The 19336-nt window shown below is 49.9% G+C and overlaps 1 pseudogene across 1 annotated transcript in view; it reads right to left on the bottom strand.

Moving 5' to 3' along the window:
- LOC308163207 (glutamate receptor ionotropic, delta-1-like) overlaps positions 1–19336 on the bottom strand; it is a 139872-nt pseudogene that overhangs the window by 39814 nt on the left and 80722 nt on the right. The window contains exons 3-4 of the transcript in view: positions 11158–11448; positions 4325–4526 (exon numbers count right to left, since the gene is read on the bottom strand). The product of the transcript in view is annotated as a glutamate receptor ionotropic, delta-1-like (transcript). The remainder of the gene's footprint in view (positions 1–4324; positions 4527–11157; positions 11449–19336) is intronic.

Raw genomic sequence — 19336 nt, 5'->3', positions numbered from 1 at the left:
GAGAGAGAGGGAGGGAGGGAGGGGGAGAGAGAGAGAGAGGGGGAGAGGGGGAGAGAGAGGGAGGGAGGGGGAGAGGGGAGAGAGAGGGAGGGAGGGAGGGGGAGAGGGGGAGAGAGAGGGAGGGAGGGGGAGAGGGGGAGAGAGAGGGAGAGGGAGGGGGAGAGGGGGAGAGAGAGGGAGAGAGGGAGGAGGGGGAGAGGGGGAGAGAGAAGTATGGAGTGAGAGTGTGAGTAAGGTTGAGGTAGACAGAGAGTGGATGTAGCAGTAATTATTCTTTTGTCTTGTTGTGATGAAACACTAATGATGGTTTTGGGATATTGGTTTCCTGTCAGCTGTTTGGTTATCTACATTATTTAAATTCTCGTTTACATTCTCACACACGCACACACACAACCCTGCTGTCTCGTTTGGCTAAATATCCTTCAGAAAATACATGCATGTTATTTTTCTGTCACAGTTCCGTTGTACAGTTACTGAATGCCTTCATCCAAAGCGACGTTGCTCTGATATAAAGGTGCTGCTCCTTTCATACAAACCTATAAGGTGGACTTATGACCTGCGTCACGATGCTGCACTGTAACACGTAGCATTATCTCTTCACTACAGTTGGAACATGTCATTGGTTATGGTTGGTAAGGGGATGTATAACAACTAGAGGACACCGCTTTCTAAAACAGACTCTCAGTGGTGGGAATGGGATCGAAAAAAGGTTTTGGCCTTTAACAGCCAGTCGTTTGGAAATAATGGAAAGGAGAAGCCTTTCAAAGCATCACAGCGAGCGTCCCTCTGCTCCAGACCCGGGACAAGGCCCTTGATGAAATATTCACAACAGAACGAATGAGCTCTGCTTCTGTGGAAACAACTTCAGACCTCAGCCGGTTCATCTCCATTACTACACAGTAACGACAGTCACCCAATGTGGGGTCAATTTGTATGGCCTGATAAAACCTAGGCTACATCTTGGATTGGTAGTCTATTTTCTACTTTATAGGCTTAGCCTATACATCTTTTTTTTAATTAAAATGATTAAAGATTCTATGTGCATTACATGTTCTATTCCACTTGTTGGCGTTACTACTAACAGCTGTTTAGTCAGTAAATCATCAGGACAAAGCCAGGGAGGAGGTTTCCTCTTGTCAGTTGTGAACAGACAGACTAGAGATATCGACACACATCTCACATCCAGTGACTTCCCACGTCCTTCCCTGTCAGTATTCCAGACCAGCCAGCCCTTCTACCAAGCCTGCGCCTCTGTGACATTAAACAGAATCACTGCTTCCATCTGTCACAGCATCAAGGCTGCAACCCCCTCCAGTTGAAGCTCACCTCCGCTGGCTGACGTTAGCCATGAGCTGAATTGCTAATGCTCCACTAGCATGCTAATGCTCCACTAGTAGCTAAAAAGACAGCAGGTAAGCCTCCAATAAAACCACAACAAAATCAGCAGTCATCATGGTATACGATACAGCACAACACACACACACACACACATGTAGCTGCAAACATAAACGGTTGGAAAGGGATATAGTATAAAGGGATATAGTATAAAGGGATATAGTATAAAGGGATATAATATAAAGGGATATAGTATAAAGGGATATAGTATAAAGGGATATAATATAAAGGGATATAGTATAAAGGGATATAGTATAAAGGGATATAGTATAAAGGGATATAGTATAAAGGGATATAGTATAAAGGGATATAATATAAAGGGATATAGTATAAAAGGATATAGTATAAAGGGATATAGTATAAAGGGATATAGTATAAAGGGATATAGTATAAAGGGATATAATATAAAGGGATATAATATAAAGGGATATAGTATAAAGGGATATAGTATAAAGGGATATAGTATAAAGGGATATAGTATAAAGGGATATAGTATAAAGGGATATAATATAAAGGGATATAGTATAAAAGGATATAGTATAAAAGGATATAGTATAAAGGGATATAGTATAAAGGGATATAGTATAAAAGGATATAGTATAAAGGGATATAATATAAAGGGATATAGTATAAAGGGATATAATATAAAGGGATATAGTATAAAGGGATATAGTATAAAGGGATATAGTATAAAGGGATGTAATATAAAGGGATGTAATATAAAGGGATATAGTACCTAACCCTAACCCACTAACCCATTTAATCCCTGAAACTAATTTGTGATCAATTGAGATGGATTAACACTAGAACAGCCGTGCCTTTTTACCTACTAGAAGAGCCGCCCCTCTTTAAAATGCTAACCTGCTATTTACACACAATGACCACTAGTTGGCCGCTTGTAAATTTGCCTGCTTCCTACACAGAAAAACTGCAAAATAGCTTTATATTAGCTTATCCTGAAGTAATATTGAAAATGTAAGGATACTTACAACTTACATTGCAGTGAGTGTGTACAACTCAGCATATATGGTCTCAGCAGGAACGAACCCACAACCTGCAGTGGTGTTAGCGCCGTGCTCTACCAACTGAGCCACAGAGGTTTATAGTACAGTAACAGTCCAGGTTTATAACAGAGGGTTATAGGGTTGAACAGTCCAGGTTTATAACAGAGGGTTATAGGGTTAACAGTCCAGGTTTATAACAGAGGGTTATAGGGTTAACAGTCCAGGTTTATAACAGACGAATGGCTAACGACGAATGGTGGACTGCTGATTCACATGCTTAGTATTCAAATGTATTGATTGTAAGTCGCTTTGGAATAAGGCGTCTGCTAAATGCCAAAAATGTAAAAATGTAAATGTTATAGGGTTGAACAGTACATGTTTATAACAGAGGGGTTATAGGGTTGAACAGTCCAGGTTTATAACAGAGGGTTATAGGGTTGAACAGTACAGGTTTATAACAGAGGGTTATAGGGTTGAACAGTCCAGGTTTATAACAGAGGGTTATAGGGTTGAACAGTACAGGTTTATAACAGAGGGTTATAGGGTTAACAGTCCAGGTTTATAACAGAGGGTTATAGGGTTGAACAGTCCAGGTTTATAACAGAGGGTTATAGGGTTGAACAGTCCAGGTTTATAACAGAGGGTTATAGGGTTGAACAGTCCAGGTTTATAACAGAGGGTTATAGGGTTGAACAGTCCAGGTTTATAACAGAGGGTTATAGGGTTGAACAGTACAGGTTTATAACAGAGGGTTATAGGGTTGAACAGTACAGGTTTATAACAGAGGGTTATAGGGTTGAACAGTCCAGGTTTATAACAGAGGGTTATAGGGTTGAACAGTCCAGGTTTATAACAGAGGGTTATAGGGTTGAACAGTCCAGGTAGGCGAAAATCACACTACTTAACTTCTTTCGTACATGACTAAATTAAGCTGACCAAGCCTAATTCAATCAATTGCAACCAGTGGGGTTCCAGGACCAGACAAGGAGAGGCCTCCTCCCAGGTACCCTGCTATAACTAAGACTCACACATGACCTCTGTGGGAGTGAACACCTAGCCTAGTATCTGACCTTAGACCTTAGTGAATCACGCCACTGCGAGGCATCCAGCTCCTAAATGTGTGCTGTGCAGGTACCTGGGGGGAGGTGCTGCGGGTGATGACTGATTGGAGGTAAATGCTCCAGGCTATGCGTTAGTGAGTTTTTCCCAGATATTTGTAATCGGGTAAACAAAGTTTGAAATGTCGGTTACAACAGTCCTCTCCTAAGAATTGGGTAGAAGTGTCTGAGAACATGAGATGAACTTGAAGAATCTTCTCGTCGGTGAAGATGGAATCGATCAATCTATTGAGGATTTCGTGATCTTAAATGCGTTGTGTCATCTCGATAGATCAGGTGTGCAGCACACACAATTTGACAAGGAAGAGAACTTCAACACAGGTCGTAAGGAGTACTCTAGAGATTTATTTAGACAACTTTAGTCCTTCAAATCGGGTGCTCCCAACAGAGTACAAGCATTAGACAACTCATTCTGAATACAGGCAGACTTAAATACCTTTCATGTTATCTCAGATGTTACGTTGTGAATCAGCTCACCATCCCCTGTCGTCAGATAACAACTCTGAATCTGCCTATCTGTAGTTCATCCTGACCTTAGCCTGATACTCATGTTAAGAGAGAACTAAAGAGAGAGAGAGAGAGTGTGTGTGTGTGTTTAAGTGTATGTGTGTGTGAGTGACATGAGAATAGTGTGTGTGTGTGTGTGTGTGTATGTGTATGTGTGTGTGTGTGAGTGACATGAGAATCGATGTTTTAGAAAACCCCAGTAGATGTCCTGGTCATGTGTGTGTGTGTGTGGTGACCCCTGGTCCTCAGGTGACTCACCTGGTGGATGAGCTCCATGCCGTGCGCGGGCCCATGACTCACCTGGTGGATGACCTCCCGGGCCGTGCGCGGGCCCATGAGCAGCACGGCGTGCCGCAGGGGTGACCCGGGTAGCGGCTGAGCTCCTCGGCGCTGAACAGGTGAGAGAAAACCCGGCCGACGTCGCCGCAGTCCACTCTCTGGAGAGACACCTGGAGGCCTCGCTGAGAAGCCTGGGCCAGGAACACCTGGAGACCCCGGAGGTCTGAGAAAGAGAGAGAGAGAGAGAGAGAGAGAGGGAGGGAGAGGGAGAGAGAGACAGAGAGGGAGAGAGAGAGAGAGAGAGAGAGAGAGAGAGAGAGAGAGAGAGAGAGGGGAGAGGGAGAGGGAGAGGGAGAGGGAGGGAGAGAGAGAGAGAGAGAGAGAGAGAGAGAGAGAGAGAGAGAGAGAGAGAGAGGGAGAGAGAGAGAGAGAGAGAGAGAGAGAGAGAGAGAGAGAGAGAGAGAGAGAGAGAGAGAGAGAGAGAGAGAGAGAGACAGAGAGGGAGATCGGTTGGATTCTAACAAAACCTTTATTGGCCCAGTTCAACCCTGTCATGCCACTGATCCACATCATGAATGGTTATATCATCTTATAGATCTTATAGTCCTCCACCTGTAGCCTCACCGCCACCAGTCACACACACACATGCTTTGAGCTGCCACCAGCCATTTCCACATGCTCTGAAAGGGGACACAATTCTGCTGTTTTATCTTCTTTTCTTGGTACTTCATTGATTGATGCATCAATCCAACATGTAATGGTGAGAGAGACTTGGCCTGCAGGTCACATGGTGAGAGAGACTTGGCCTGCAGGGGAGGGGAGAGGGGGAGAGAGACTTGGCCTGCAGGTCACAGAGAGACTTGGCCCGCAGGTCACAGGCTGATGAACAGCAAACTGAGGGGTTTATTCACACAGTAATCATATTTAATTTGTCTCCTTTACCAACATACAGTAATTTGCAGTAATTTGCAAGATGGCTACGACAGAACCAATGGTAATTTTTAAGAAATAATTTGTCCACGATTGCATACCATCTCAAACTATCACCATTTTGCATTCGGCTGCATCATAGCTATCGAGAAAGTCTGTGTTTGCTTCATTAGAAAAGGCTCATACTGTATTAAAATATATCTAATATATAGGGAGAGAGGAGGGGAGGGAGGGAGAGGGGAGGAGAGGGGAGGGAGAGGGGAGGGAGAGGGGAGGGAGAGGGAGGGGAGGGAGAGGGGAGGGAGTGGGGAGGGAGAGGGGAGGGGTGCGTGGGAGGGAGTGGGGAGGGAGAGAGGAGGGAGGAGGGGAGAGGGAGAGGGGAGGGTGTTGACATGAGTGTGCTCTCCAGTCATCCCTATCCCAGTGTGAGTGGGGCATAATTGGTTGATTGACACCAGCTGTGTGACATGAATGATTGAGCCAGCTGATCCTATATATGTGACCATTCCCACAATAAACGTCGCTTCCTTGATAACATGAACCCTGTCTGACAGCGTATGATTCCTCCGTTCAGTGTGTAGTCCGATCGTTATGGTCTTAGCCAATACGCAATAACCAACGTTTAACAGGTTATGGGCCCAGAGTGCTACCATGGCGAGACAATCGGAAAGATGTTCGCGTTGGTCTCGACTAGCGTTTGACGGAGATGAGGAAAGCTCAGGAGTTTTGAGGACACGGAGAAAAATGCGCGTAACGGCGTCGGAAGACAATGTTATGCGAGCCCAAGCCCTGTCTGACCGGGGTGCCCAGAACGCCCAAAGCGCACGTAGCCAGAGCGCACAGCGAACAGACATTGTGTGCTACAATTGTGGCCAAAAGGGACATATCAAAAGGAACTGTCGACGCAAGGTGTGGTGTAACCACTGTAGGAGATCCACACATCAAGGAGCCGCCTGCAAAAGGAGACCGGACCAGGACGACGCGCGAGGGGTGTCAGAGCAAGACAAGCCAGGACGCAGTGTTACGAGGGGCCTGATGGTGGACACCGGTGCGACTGCGCATATTATCACCGACCTGGCCAGGTTCAAGGTGTTCGATGACGGTTTCCAGGCCGAGACGCACTGCGTGGAGCTGGCGGACGGCACGAGGAGCAAAGGGGTCGCAGAGCGCAGAGGAGATGCGGAGGTGTGCTTGATGGACAGCCGAGGGAGGCGACTGACTACAACGCTGCGAGGGGCGCTGTACATCCCCTCATTCCCCCAGGACATCTTCTCTGTGAGAGCAGCCACAGACACTGGGGCAACTGTGATCTTCAGAACAGGAGAAGACATCCTACAGCACAGAGACGGTACTGCATTTCACATCCATGAGCATAATAGACTATATTATTTGCCCACAGTGGATGACCAATGTGATCAAAGTAAGAGCTGTTTTGATCTAAAGACATGGCATGAAATTCTAGGACATTGTAATTTTGAGGATGTTCTGAAACTCCAGAATGTTGTTGATGGTATGTCAATTAAGGGAAAAATTGATAAGTCTAACCTGAACTGTGAAGTGTGCACTCGGGGAAAGTTTGTACAGAACTTCAACAGGAAGCCTGATAGAAGGGCCAAAAATGCTCTAGAGTTGGTGCACACAGACCTAGCGGGTCCAATTGACCCAGTGTCCATAGATGGACATAGATTTGCACTTTCGTTCACAGATGACTATACTAGTACTGTGTTTTTCTACTTTCTTAAGCACAAGAGTGATACTGTACAGGCGACAGAGCAGTTCATAGCTGACAACGCCCCGTATGGTAGGATCAGACGTATCAGGTCAGATAATGGTACTGAATTTACAGGGAAAGAGTACCAAGGGCTACTGAGAAGAAATGGTATCAGACATGAGACATCATCTCCATATTCGCCACATCAGAATGGCACTGCAGAACGCCAGTTTAGGACTCTCTTTGACATGGCTCGATGCATGTTATTAGAGAGCAAGCTACCCAAGGTGTTATGGCCTTATGCAGTACAGACTGCATCTGTAGTGAGAAATAGGTGTTTTAACAATCGCACAAAACAGACACCTTACATGATGCTGACAGGGAGACGTCCCAATATGTCTAGGATGCAGAAGTTTGGAACGGTGTGTTATGCCTACAAACAGGATAAGAAAAAGCTAGACCCAAGGAGTGAGAAGGGCTTCTTTGTAGGGCATGACAAGAAAAGCCCAGCTTACCTGGTTTTCTATCCTGACAGTGGAAAGGTGAGGAAGCACAGACTGGTCAGATTTATGCCAAAGACGATGGGTGAGCAGCAGACACAGACTGAGATATCAATAGATGATGAGGACTGTGATGTGCCACAAAGGGCCAGCACGACTAAGCAAAGGGACGCGAGTCCAAAGACAGCTGAAGAGCATATTCCTGTGACCAGGCCCGAACAGGTGCAGACTAGGGAGAAGCAGGAGTCTCCACGCTATCCTCCCAGGGAGAGGAAGAGACCTGATTATTTTGGGGACCGTGTCTATGAAGTAGGAAGTCAGGACCAGGCACAGGTAAACATTGATTACTGCTACAAAATGTTGTGTAACGTACCTTTGACCTACAGTGATGCAGTGAAGTCACCCAAGTCTAGAGAATGGGTCAGTGCTATGGACGACGAAATGCAATCATTGAGAGAGAATGGTACGTTTACTTTGACAAACTTACCCCAGGGCAAAGTTGCAGTGGGGGGTAGATGGGTGTATACAATCAAGAAAAATGCAGATGGTTCAGAAAAATACAAAGCACGCTATGTTGCAAAAGGCTACAGTCAGAGAAGGGGTGTTGACTATGAAGAGACCTTTTCTCCCACAGCCGATTTAACCAGTGTTCGAGTGTTGATGCAAAAAGCAGCACAGGAGAATTTGATTTTACATCAAATGGATGTCAAAACTGCCTATCTTCATGCACCGATAGATTGTGAGATATACATGGAACAGCCAGAGGGTTATGAGCAGACATCTGGCACAGAGACAGTGGTGTGTAAACTAGAGAAGTCACTGTATGGTCTAAAACAGTCTGGCCGAAATTGGAACCATTTATTACACGACTATCTAATGGTGAATGAGTTTGTGCAAAACCCTGCAGATCATTGTGTATATACTAAAGAAACGGAACATGAGAAAGTGATCATGATTATATGGGTCGATGATTTGGTTATTGCTGCCAGTAACGAGAATGCACTGAATGTTGTAAAAGAGATGCTCTCAAAGAAATTTCAGATGAAAGATATGGGCAAATTGACACATTTCCTGGGAATCGATTTTGAACAGTGTGATGGATGTGTAACAATGTCACAAAAGCAGTGTGTAAAGAACATGCTAGAGAGGTTTGACATGCAGAACTGTAAACCCCGATCGACGCCTTGTGAGCAGACACTCAATTACACTGAAGGGGCAGGATTAATGAGTGATGTCACTCGGTACAGAGAGGTCGTCGGTAGCCTCATCTACCTGACTATGTGTACTAGGCCAGATCTTTGTTTCATAGTGAGTAAACTGTCCCAGTATTTTACCAAACCAACCGAGGAGCATTGGGCCACTGCCAAACATGTATTGAGGTTCTTAAAGGGCACCAGTGATAAAGTGTTGTGTTACAAAAGGTGTAACTCTGATTTGAGATTACAGGCTTTCAGTGATGCTGACTGGGCAGCAGATGTCACAGACCGTCGTAGCACAACAGGTTACTGTGTTAGTCTACATGAGAATGGTCCATTGGTCTCATGGAAGACCAAAAAGCAACCAACGGTGGCGTTGTCCACATGTGAGGCGGAGTACATGGCATTAGCTGCAACCACCCAAGAGTGTTTACACCTGACTCAACTGTTGACACATATGGATGCATGCAAGTATGCACCACCCATTGTCCATGAGGACAATCAGGGAACGATTGCATTAGCTAAGAACCCAGTCCGCAGACAAAGATGCAAACACATAGATATAAAGTACCATTTCATCAGGTCTACAGTACAGAATGGACAGATCTGTTTGCAATATTGTCCCACAGATCAAATGGTGGCTGATGTGTTTACCAAACCAGTAACTAAGGACAAATTGGTTAGGTTCACAAAGGTTATGTTTGGGAGAGAAACCACATCAGTGTGAGTAAGGACCAAGCGGTAAATTTTTGTTTTGGTTTTCTTGCTTTATTTTTTCAAAGTGTTATAAGAGAATACCAGTGAAAAACTGAAGACTGTTTGTAAATGATGATGATGATGTATATTCTTGTTTCACAGGAGAGGAACAATATCAGTGCCAGCTTTTGTTTGTTTGATTGATGGAATGACAGCCCCAAAGAGTGTTATGGAAATTGTAGGCTACTGATTGTTATTGATTTGTTTATTTTTCTCTCCATCTTGGTCAGGTGAGAGCAAGTGGGGGTGTTGACATGAGTGTGCTCTCCAGTCATCCCTATCCCAGTGTGAGTGGGGCATAATTGGTTGATTGACACCAGCTGTGTGACATGAATGATTGAGCCAGCTGATCCTATATATGTGACCATTCCCACAATAAACGTCGCTTCCTTGATAACATGAACCCTGTCTGACAGCGTATGATTCCTCCGTTCAGTGTGTAGTCCGATCGTTATGGTCTTAGCCAATACGCAATAACCAACGTTTAACAGAGGGAGAGGTGAGGGGTGCGTGGGAAGGAGAGGGGAGGGAGAGGGGAGGGAGAGGGGAGGGAGTGGGGAGGGAGAGGGGAGGGAGAGGGGAGGGAGAGGTGAGGGGTGCGTGGGAGGGAGAGGGGAGGGAGAGGGGAGGGAGAGGGGAGGGAGTGGGGAGGGAGAGGGGAGGGAGAGGGGAGGGAGTGGGGAGGGAGAGGGGAGGGAGAGGGGAGGGAGAGGGGAGGGAGTGGGGAGGGAGAGGGGAGGGGTGCGTGGGAGGGAGTGGGGAGGGAGAGGGGAGGGAGAGGTGAGGGAGAGGTGAGGGGTGCGTGGGAAGGAGAGGGGAGGGAGAGGGGAGGGAGAGGGGAGGGAGTGGGGAGGGAGAGGGGAGGGAGAGGGGAGGGAGAGGTGAGGGGTGCGTGGGAGGGAGAGGGGAGGGAGAGGGGAGGGAGTGGGGAGGGAGAGGGGAGGGAGAGGGGAGGGAGAGGGGAGGGAGTGGGGAGGGAGAGGGGAGGGAGAGGGGAGGGAGTGGGGAGGGAGAGGGGAGGGAGAGGGGAGGGAGAGGGGAGGGAGTGGGGAGGGAGAGGGAGAGGGGAGGGGAGGGAGAGGGGAGGGAGAAGGGAGGGAGAGGGGAGGGGTGCGTGGGAGGGAGTGGGGAGGGAGAGGGGAGGGAGAGGGGAGGGAGAGGGGAGGGAGAGGGAGAGGGGAGGGAGAGGGGAGGGAGAGGGGAGGGAGAGGGGAGGGGTGCGTGGGAGGGAGTGGGGAGGGAGAGGGGAGGGAGAGGGGAGGGAGTGGGGAGGGAGAGGGGAGGGAGAGGGGAGGGAGAGGGGAGGGAGTGGGGAGGGAGAGGGGAGGGAGATGGGGGTTAGGGTTAGGGAGATGGGGGTTAGGGTTAGGGAGATGTGGGTTAGGGTTAGGGAGATGTGGGTTAGGGTTAGGGTTAGGGTTAGGGAGATGGGGGTTAGGGTTAGGGAGATGGGGGTTAGGGTTAGGGAGATGGGGGTTAGGGTTAGGGAGATGGGGGTTAGGGTTAGGGAGATGGGGGTTAGGGTTAGGGAGATGGGGGTTAGGGTTAGGGAGATGTGGGTTAGGGTTAGGGAGATGGGGGTTAGGGTTAGGGAGATGTGGTTTGTCTTCGGATCACGCAAAATAAGTCATCATCGTATAGCCTGCTGTTTCTCCAAATTGGAAAAGGCCATTTAAAGGCTCTTGATTACCTGTGCAGGTGAACATGTACACACACACACACGTACACACACACACACACACACACACACACACGCCTCACCGTAGTTGCTGTCATAGAAAACAATGAACTTCCTCCAGCGCAGCTCGGTCAGCAGCGTCAGTGTGAGGTGGTGGAGGCGTACGGGCGGCCGGGCGGCCAGGGTGTAGCTCTCCCCCTCAGGGCTGGGGTTTAGGCTGCAGGCGGTGCGCGGCGTGCCCCCCCCGCCCCCGCTCCGCTGGACGAACACGTGGGGGATGTGCATGGCGTCCGTCAGGGACTGGATGGCGCTGGCCGCGGTGCAGCCCGTAGACGTCACCAGAGCCAGGATTCCCTGGTTAATCAGCTCACAGGCTGGGGAGGAGGAGGGGAGGAGGGAGGGAGGGAAGGAGGGAGGGAGGGAGGTAAGAGGAGGGAGAGAGGGAGGGAAGGAGGGAGGGAGAGAGGGAAGAGGAAGGAGGGAGAGAGGGAAGAGGAGGGAGGGAGAGAGGGAAGAGGAGGGAGGGAGAGAGGGAAGAGGAGGGAGGGAGGGAGAGGGAAGAGGAGGGAGAGGGAGAGGGAAGGAGGGAGAGGGAAGGAGGGAGGGAGGGAGAGGGAAGAGGAGGGAGAGAGGGAAGAGGAGATAGGGAGGGAGAGGGAAGAGGAGGGAGAGGGAGAGGGAAGGAGGGAGGGAGAGGGAAGAGGAGGGAGGGAGAGGGAAGAGGAGGGAGGGAGAGAGGGAAGAGGAGGGAGGGAGAGAGGGAAGAGGAGGGAGGGAGGGAGGGAGAGAGGGAAGAGGAGGGAGGGAGAGAGGGAAGAGGAGGGAGAGAGGGAAGAGGAGGGAGGGAGAGAGGGAAGAGGAGGGAGGGAGAGAGGGAAGAGGAGGGAGGGAGAGAGGGAAGAGGAGGGAGGGAGAGAGGGAAGAGGAGGGAGGGAGAGAGGGAAGGAGGAAGGGAGGGAGAGAGGGAAGAGGAGGGAGAGGGAGAGGGAAGGAGGGAGAGAGGGAAGAGGAGGGAGGGAGAGAGGGAAGAGGAGGGAGAGAGGGAAGAGGAGGGAAGGAGAGAGGGAAGAGGAGGGAGGGAGAGAGGGAAGGAGGGAGGGAGGGAGAGAGGGAAGAGGAGGGAGGGAGAGAGGGAAGGAGGGAGGGAGGGAGAGAGAGGGAAGAGGAGGGAGAGGGAGGGAGGGAGAGAGGGAAGAGGAGAGAGGGAGGGAGAGGGAAGAGGAGGGAGAGGGAAGGAGGGAGGGAGGGAGAGAGGGAAGAGGAGGGAGGGAGAGAGGGAAGAGTACAGGCTCAGTCATTTAGTATATAAAGTTTCTGACCCACGATAGTAGTGACCAGCTCAACGTGTGTGTGTGTGTGTGTGTGTGTGTGTGTGTGTGTGTGTGTGTGTATGCGTGTGCGTAAGGCAACAGCAACTGGCAGGAAGCGGGACCAATTCTAAGGTATTAGGGAGTTCCTGTCTGTCTGTCTGTCTGTCTGTCTGTTTGTCTGGGACCGTTCTGTTTGTCTGTCTGTCTGTCTGGGACCGTTCTGTTTGTCTGTCTGTCTGTCTGGGACCGTTCTGTTTGGCCTTGAAGCCAGGTGCAGCAGGAAAACTCCTCTTCTCAGCTTTCATGTCAAACACAAGACAACACTCAATTCATACTGCTAGAACATTCTAATGAAGGCCATTCAGCGATTACATCATAGTGACCAAAAGGGGAAGGACGAAACGTATATAATATCATGTAAAATCTGAAGAGAACAACCTTCCTCCTGAGACCGCCTCAGGGTCGGTCCAGCTGATGCATCTCTGTACCACTTGTGCATTAGAGAACGTCTCTCCTCTTTCTTGGAGCAGTCGACAAAAGAACCGGATCTGATTTTATTCTAACAATAGTTGAAGTACATTTTGGTTGTTTTTCTTTTTCTCAGATATGTTCTGTTTCCATTGACTTCCCCCTGGGGAACACTGGAGCATCATGACATGATATGCAAATGCATATTAACTATGCTTCACCAAGCACATGTGCAGTGTTCATCCCTTACTAACTCCTAGTTAGCACAGGACTATACAATGAGTGTAAACCAGGTGCACTGGGGCAACTAAAGAGTGTGATGAGGGGGTGAGTAGAGGAGAGGATGGGAGGAGAGAGAGACCGAGAGGAGAGGGCAAACAAAGGTAGAGAAAGGGGTGAGGAAAGTGGGAGAGAGAGAGAAAGGCATAAAGTTGTATAATGGGAGAAAGGGGAGAAAGGTTTATATTTTGTGCAATGCATGCACGTTGGACTGTCCACTAGGGCAGGGGTGTGAGCAGTTCAAGTTCAACCTTAGAGGATTGAGACGTGCTGGTTGACTTCTAACTGAACTGAGATATTACAGTCTGGGTTCCAAGATGATGACATGCTAATCCAGTTACCATGACTCCCAGGTAGAACTAATGTAGCAGCCTACTGTACAGCTGAAAACACAAAAAATAAGTACTTTCACTCATTTTCTTAAAATGTTTATTCACCATAATGGAGTTCAAAGTACTAGAATACCACATTTCCATCTATTTTTGCTCTTTGCCACAAACGAACGCCAGCGACATCCGACAGGTTTTCCCAGGCCGCCACACACACACATATATATAGATATTTGCCATATATCATACCTCCACTATGATTGGAAAATAAGTAGTGTCCAGTTGTGGAATTATATTTAGTAGTAGCGATATTCAGAGTCTGGAGCAGTTCTTATACGCTCTGCCTTGCTGCAGGACCAGGGAACGTTCAGGCTTCTGTTCACACATACGTCCACCTGGTACATTATACATGATACATGGTCCTGACCAGAGAAAATGCCTGGTCGAATGTCCCTGGTCAGTCGGGTTCGGCGTTCACACATACCCAGTACATGAGATATTCCATGGAATATTCTGGGAAGGCTCGTATGTGTGAAAGAGGTTTAATACTCACTGTAAGTTTTACTGTTAGAGTGGGATATGAAGTCAATGGGAGATCATTTCAAAACGGAGACAATCAAGAAACGAGAGGTCTACCACTTGTGTCTACCACATCTTAACATAGGCCTACTCCAAAGTGTGTTAAATTATATTATATTATAATAGGTTAAAAATACAGGAGATTTACAGGAAACATTTTAAATGAGAGCACAGCGGGAAAGAAGGGAAAAATATGGGAGAATCCTGTGAAGAATGGGAGGGTTGACAGCTATGCTCCTCTAGCGGTCGTTGTCTCTCAGAAACAGATGCCAATTGTAAAGACTACACTGTAGTCACTACAGGGTCATTTAATGGTCTCAAAAGCTAGTGAACTCTAAGCTCACAACAAGTGGAAAACCTTGTGCGAACTGCGAATCACCAAGCGAACAGAGAGCATTTAGCATCCGTGCATGTTGATGTGGCGTGGCATACACCTTCTCGTGGTGTCCCCCGTAAGTAGCTAATGACTGCCAAAAGCAAGAAGCGAAACAAAGTTTGCCAACCAGGGCCCCTCACCCGGGCTGGTGTTCGGCAGCAGCAGGAGGAGAGGTCTGCTGACCTCGAACCCAGAATACTGCAGCTGAACACCGAAGGACTAACCCCCAGTAAGATCGACGTCATCGAACACCTGCCCAATACCACCAAGGCCCTCGTCATTCTCCTCCAGGAGACCCACTGCATATCAGCAGACAAGCTAGTTCTACCAAACTTTGAGCTAGCTGGGTCTACCCTGAGCAGGAAGCATGGCCTCGCCACGTTTGTCCAACAAAGGTTGAGCTGGACTCTCGCTGACCAATCCCCGGCTGACTCGGAGAGTGAGTGGCTGTGCGTGGACGTTGCCGGTCTAAAAATCATCAACGTCTACAAACCTCCACCCTCGCGAATCACACCAGTGTGTTTACCAGTGTTCCCCCACCCCTGTATCTATGCTGGTGACTTCAATTGCCAGCATGAAGACTGGGGCTACCGTACCAACTCACCCGACGGAGAGAACCTGGCTGTCTGGGCAGCTAATAACAGCCTGGCCCTGTTGTACGACCCCAAGGGCGCAGCCAGCTTCCGCTCCGGTCGCTGGAACACTGGGACGAACCATGACCTGGCATTCGCGAGTGCCAGCGATGACAACCGGCTCCCTGATAGACGTGTGCTAGGAAAGTTCCCGAGGTCTCAACATCGACCCTCACTGATAACAACGGCCAAACTCGTGAACCTTGTTCCGAGTGAGCCAGTGAAACGGTGGAACTTCCAGAAGGCCGACTGGAAACGCTTCCGCCTCCTTACCAACAAATCCACAAGGCACCTCCCATCGCCTAACTCTAACAACGTGGATGAGGCGTACCGGGACTTCTGCGGCATGTTGGTGAAAGCGGCAAAAAAATCCATCCCACGCGGACGTCGCATTAGCTACAAACCGTGTTGGGATGAGGAGTGTGAGAAGCTCCACTGTGCCTTCCTCCAGGCCCCTGCAGGAGCTGAGTCGGACAGGCTCGCAACAGCCTTGCTGTCAAGACTCAGCCGGAAAAGACAGGAGCGCTGGGAGGAGGCTATTGACTCCATCGACTTCTCGCACTCCAGCCGTAAGGCATGGAGAATCATGAACAATCTCACTGGTAGGTCCAGACACTCCCCTCGTCACTGCCCCATCTCTGCAAATAAAATCGCATCACAATTTGTGAAAAGTGGGTCATACGAGGGCAAAGACCGCGAGTCGTCTCGACTTGTGGCAAAAGAAGTGTCAGACCTCTGGAGGGCCCCAACACCTAGCAGTGACTTCATCTCCGGTGAATTCACCCCGGAGGAGTTCGCTGCTGCCCTCCAGCATCTAAAGCCAGGGAAAGCTCCGGCGCCTGATTCCATCTGCCCGGAGCTTATTCTCCATGCCGCACCCGCCTTGAAGTCCTGGCTGAGAGCGTTCCTCACTTCCTGTTTGCGCCAACTCAAGATCCCCAAAATCTGGCGAAGAGCCCTAGTTGTTGCGATCCCAAAACCGAATAAGCCCGAAGGGGACCCTAAGAGTTACCGTCCCATCTCTCTGTTATGCATCCCCTTCAAGATCCTCGAGCGTCTCATCTACGCCCGCATCGAACCAATTGTCGACCCGCTGCTCCCACGTGACACAAGACGGTGTCGGCTGCCTTCCACCTTAACAACAGGGATGCTAAACGTGAGCTTAGAGTACACCTAGATGGAACTCGACATGCCGCAGAAGTCCCAGTATGCTTCATCCACGTTGTTAGAGTTAGGCGATGGGAGGTGCCTTGTGGATTTGTTGGTAAGGAGGCAGAAGCGTTTTTTTAGAGTACACCTAGATGGAAGCGTTTTTTAACCAACAAGATGGCGGCACGTTCACACGCGAGGCTGGGTGAGCTCCTTACGTTGGTGCTTTTTAGGGTTTTCAAGTACATTTGTATGTACATTTTTATTTCAGTACTTATAGGGAACTGTTGTGTAAATAGTACCTACAGCAGACTAGACTTACTAGAAGTTGGTGCGCAAAACGAGAGGGCAGTAACAGCGGAGTTCCTGAAACAACAAAGGATTCCTCACGATATCGCCCGATCACCGGGAGAAGAATGGTACACAGTCCCGACCCTGAGGCGCAAACGTCGGCGTAGGGACCGCAAGCAACGACGGGGCTGCAGGGGAGGCCTGCTAGCTAGGCTGAGAAGGTGCCCGGACAAGCCAGCTTTGCCGAGTATATTCCTCTCTAACGTAAGATCCCTAGCTAACAAGATGGACGAACTGAGACTGCATGTAGCTACCAACAACACCGTGGGGGATAGCTGTGTGATTATTCTCACAGAAACCTGGCACAGCGCTTCCATTATTGACTCTGCCGTCGCGTTGCAAGGCCGCTCTTTACACCGGGCGGACAGGACATTGCTTAGCGAGAAAACGCGCGGGGGCGGCTTGGTCATATCTACGAAGGACAGCTGGTGCTTAAACACAAAAACTGTAAGTAGCCACTGCTCCCCAGACCTGGAATACTTGACTGTTAAATGCCGACCCACATAGGTACCTCCCGAGGGAATTCAACGCAGTGTACATAACAGCTGTTTACATTGCACCAAGCGCGGATGCTAGCTTAGCATTAGCCCGGCTACATGACGTCATCAGTGGTGGACAGAGCACAGATCCCCAGGCAGTACACATAATAGCGGGGGACTTTAATCATGCTGACCTGAAGGTAGTACTACCCAAGTTTTATCAGCATGTTAAATGTGCAACAAGAGGAGATAACACACTGGACAAGGTATACACCAACATCAAGCTTGCCTACAAAGCCAGACCGCTAGCTCATCTAGGCATGTCTGACCACGTGTCCATCCTCCTGATCCCAGCCTACACTCCCATGAGGAAAAGTGCTCCTATCACCACTAAGACTGTCAGAACCTGGCCAGCAGGGTCCGCTCCACTGCAGATCTGCCTGAATGACACCTCATGGCAGGAATATGAGCATGAGGACCTTGAACAGTTCACGTCGTCGGTTCTGAACCACATAGTGAACTGCACCAATTCAGCCACCGTGGACAAAAGTGTCCGGGTCTACCCCAACACGAAGCCATGGATGACTGAGAAGGTCCGACAACTGCTCAAGGAGAGGAACAACGCCTTCTCAGCAAAGGACAAATTGCTGTACAACACCACCAGGGCTAACCTAAACCGTGGCATCCGGGAGGCCAAGGCAGACCACAGAGAGAAGATTGAGGAATGCTTCCTGAGCAATGACTCCAGGCGGGTGTGGCAGGGGGTTCAGCACATGACAAACTTCAGAGCCAACAGGCTCACAGCCGCTGAGGGCGACCCCCTGCTGGCGGAAGAGCTGAACTCCTTCTACGCCCGGTTCGACGAGGGGCGAACGGAGGTAACCACAACACAAACACCACTCTCTCCAGCTCTCAGCAGCCTCACCCTCACAGAGCATGAAGTGAGACGCGTGCTGAAGGCGGTGGACCCCAGAAAAGCCTCAGGGCCGGACGGCGTCCTGGGACGGGTGCTGAGGGACTGCGCCGACCAGCTGGCCGGGGATTTCACCAACATCTTCAACCAGTCCCTGTCCCAGGCCACCATCCCACCCTGCCTGAAAACCTCAACAATCATCCCAGTCCCGAAGAAAAGCACGGTGAGCTGCCTAAACGACTACCGCCCGGTGGCACTCACACCAATCATCATGAAGTGCTTCGAGAAACTGGTCCCGGCCCACATAGTCACATGCCTCCCGCCCAACCTGGATCCATACCAGTTCGCCTACAGAGCCCACAGGTCCACAGAGGACGCCATCGCGACGACTCTCCACTCCACTCTATCCCACCTGGAGAGGGGGAACAGCTACGCGAGACTGCTCTTTGTGGACTTCAGCTCTGCTTTCAACACTATCCTTCCAGACAGGCTAGTGACCAAACAACTAGACCTGGGACTATCACACTCCATCTGCGCATGGATACAAGGACTTCCTTTCTGACCGCCCCCAGAGAGTGCGGGTGGGCTCCCACACCTCCACAGCCCTCAGACTCAGCACTGGGTCCCCCCAGGGCTGCGTGCTGAGCCCCATCCTCTACAACCTCTACACCTACGACTTCACCCCCGTCCACCCCAGCAACTCCATCATAAAGTTTGCAGACGACACCACCGTGGTGGGCTGCATCTCGTGGGGGGACGAGGCGGCGTACAGGGAAGAGGTGGAGCAGCTGGGCAAGCTGTGCAAGGTTAACAACCTGCTGCTAAACCAGCTAAAGACCCAGGAAATCATCGTGGACTTCAGGAGGAAAAAATCTGAGGTCCAGCCCCTGCTAGTCGATGGAGGGAGTGTGGAGAGTCTCAACTCTCCGATTCCTGGGGGTGCACATACTGGAGGACCAACACAGCAGCCATCATCAAGAAGGCACAACAGCGGCTCTACTTCCTGAGAGTCCTCAGGAAATACCACCTCAGACAGGAGCTGCTTGTGACCTTCTACCGCTGCACAGTGGAGAGCATCCTCACCTACTGCATTTGCGTGTGGTTCTCCAGCTGCACAGCCGCAGAGAGGAAAGCGCTACAGAGAGTCGTGAGATCGGCCAAGAAGATCATCGGCGCCCCCCTCCCCTCTCTGGAAGAGCTGTACAACACACGCTGCCTCAGGAAGGCCACCAAGATCTCCAGGGACCCATCCCACCCTGGGAACAAACACTTTGTTAGGCTGCGCTCAGGCAGGCGGTTCAGGACCATGTCCGCACGGACAAATAGACTGAAGCTCAGCTTCTACCCTAGGGCCATTCAGGCCCTGAACACAGCAAAGACCTAGGTTCTAGGCCCTG

This window comes from Nansenia antarctica (assembly GCF_963989245.1).
Source record: "Nansenia antarctica genome assembly, chromosome: 8".
NCBI lineage: Eukaryota > Metazoa > Chordata > Actinopteri > Argentiniformes > Microstomatidae > Nansenia > Nansenia antarctica.
This window is presented reverse-complemented; position numbering and strand designations above follow the sequence as displayed.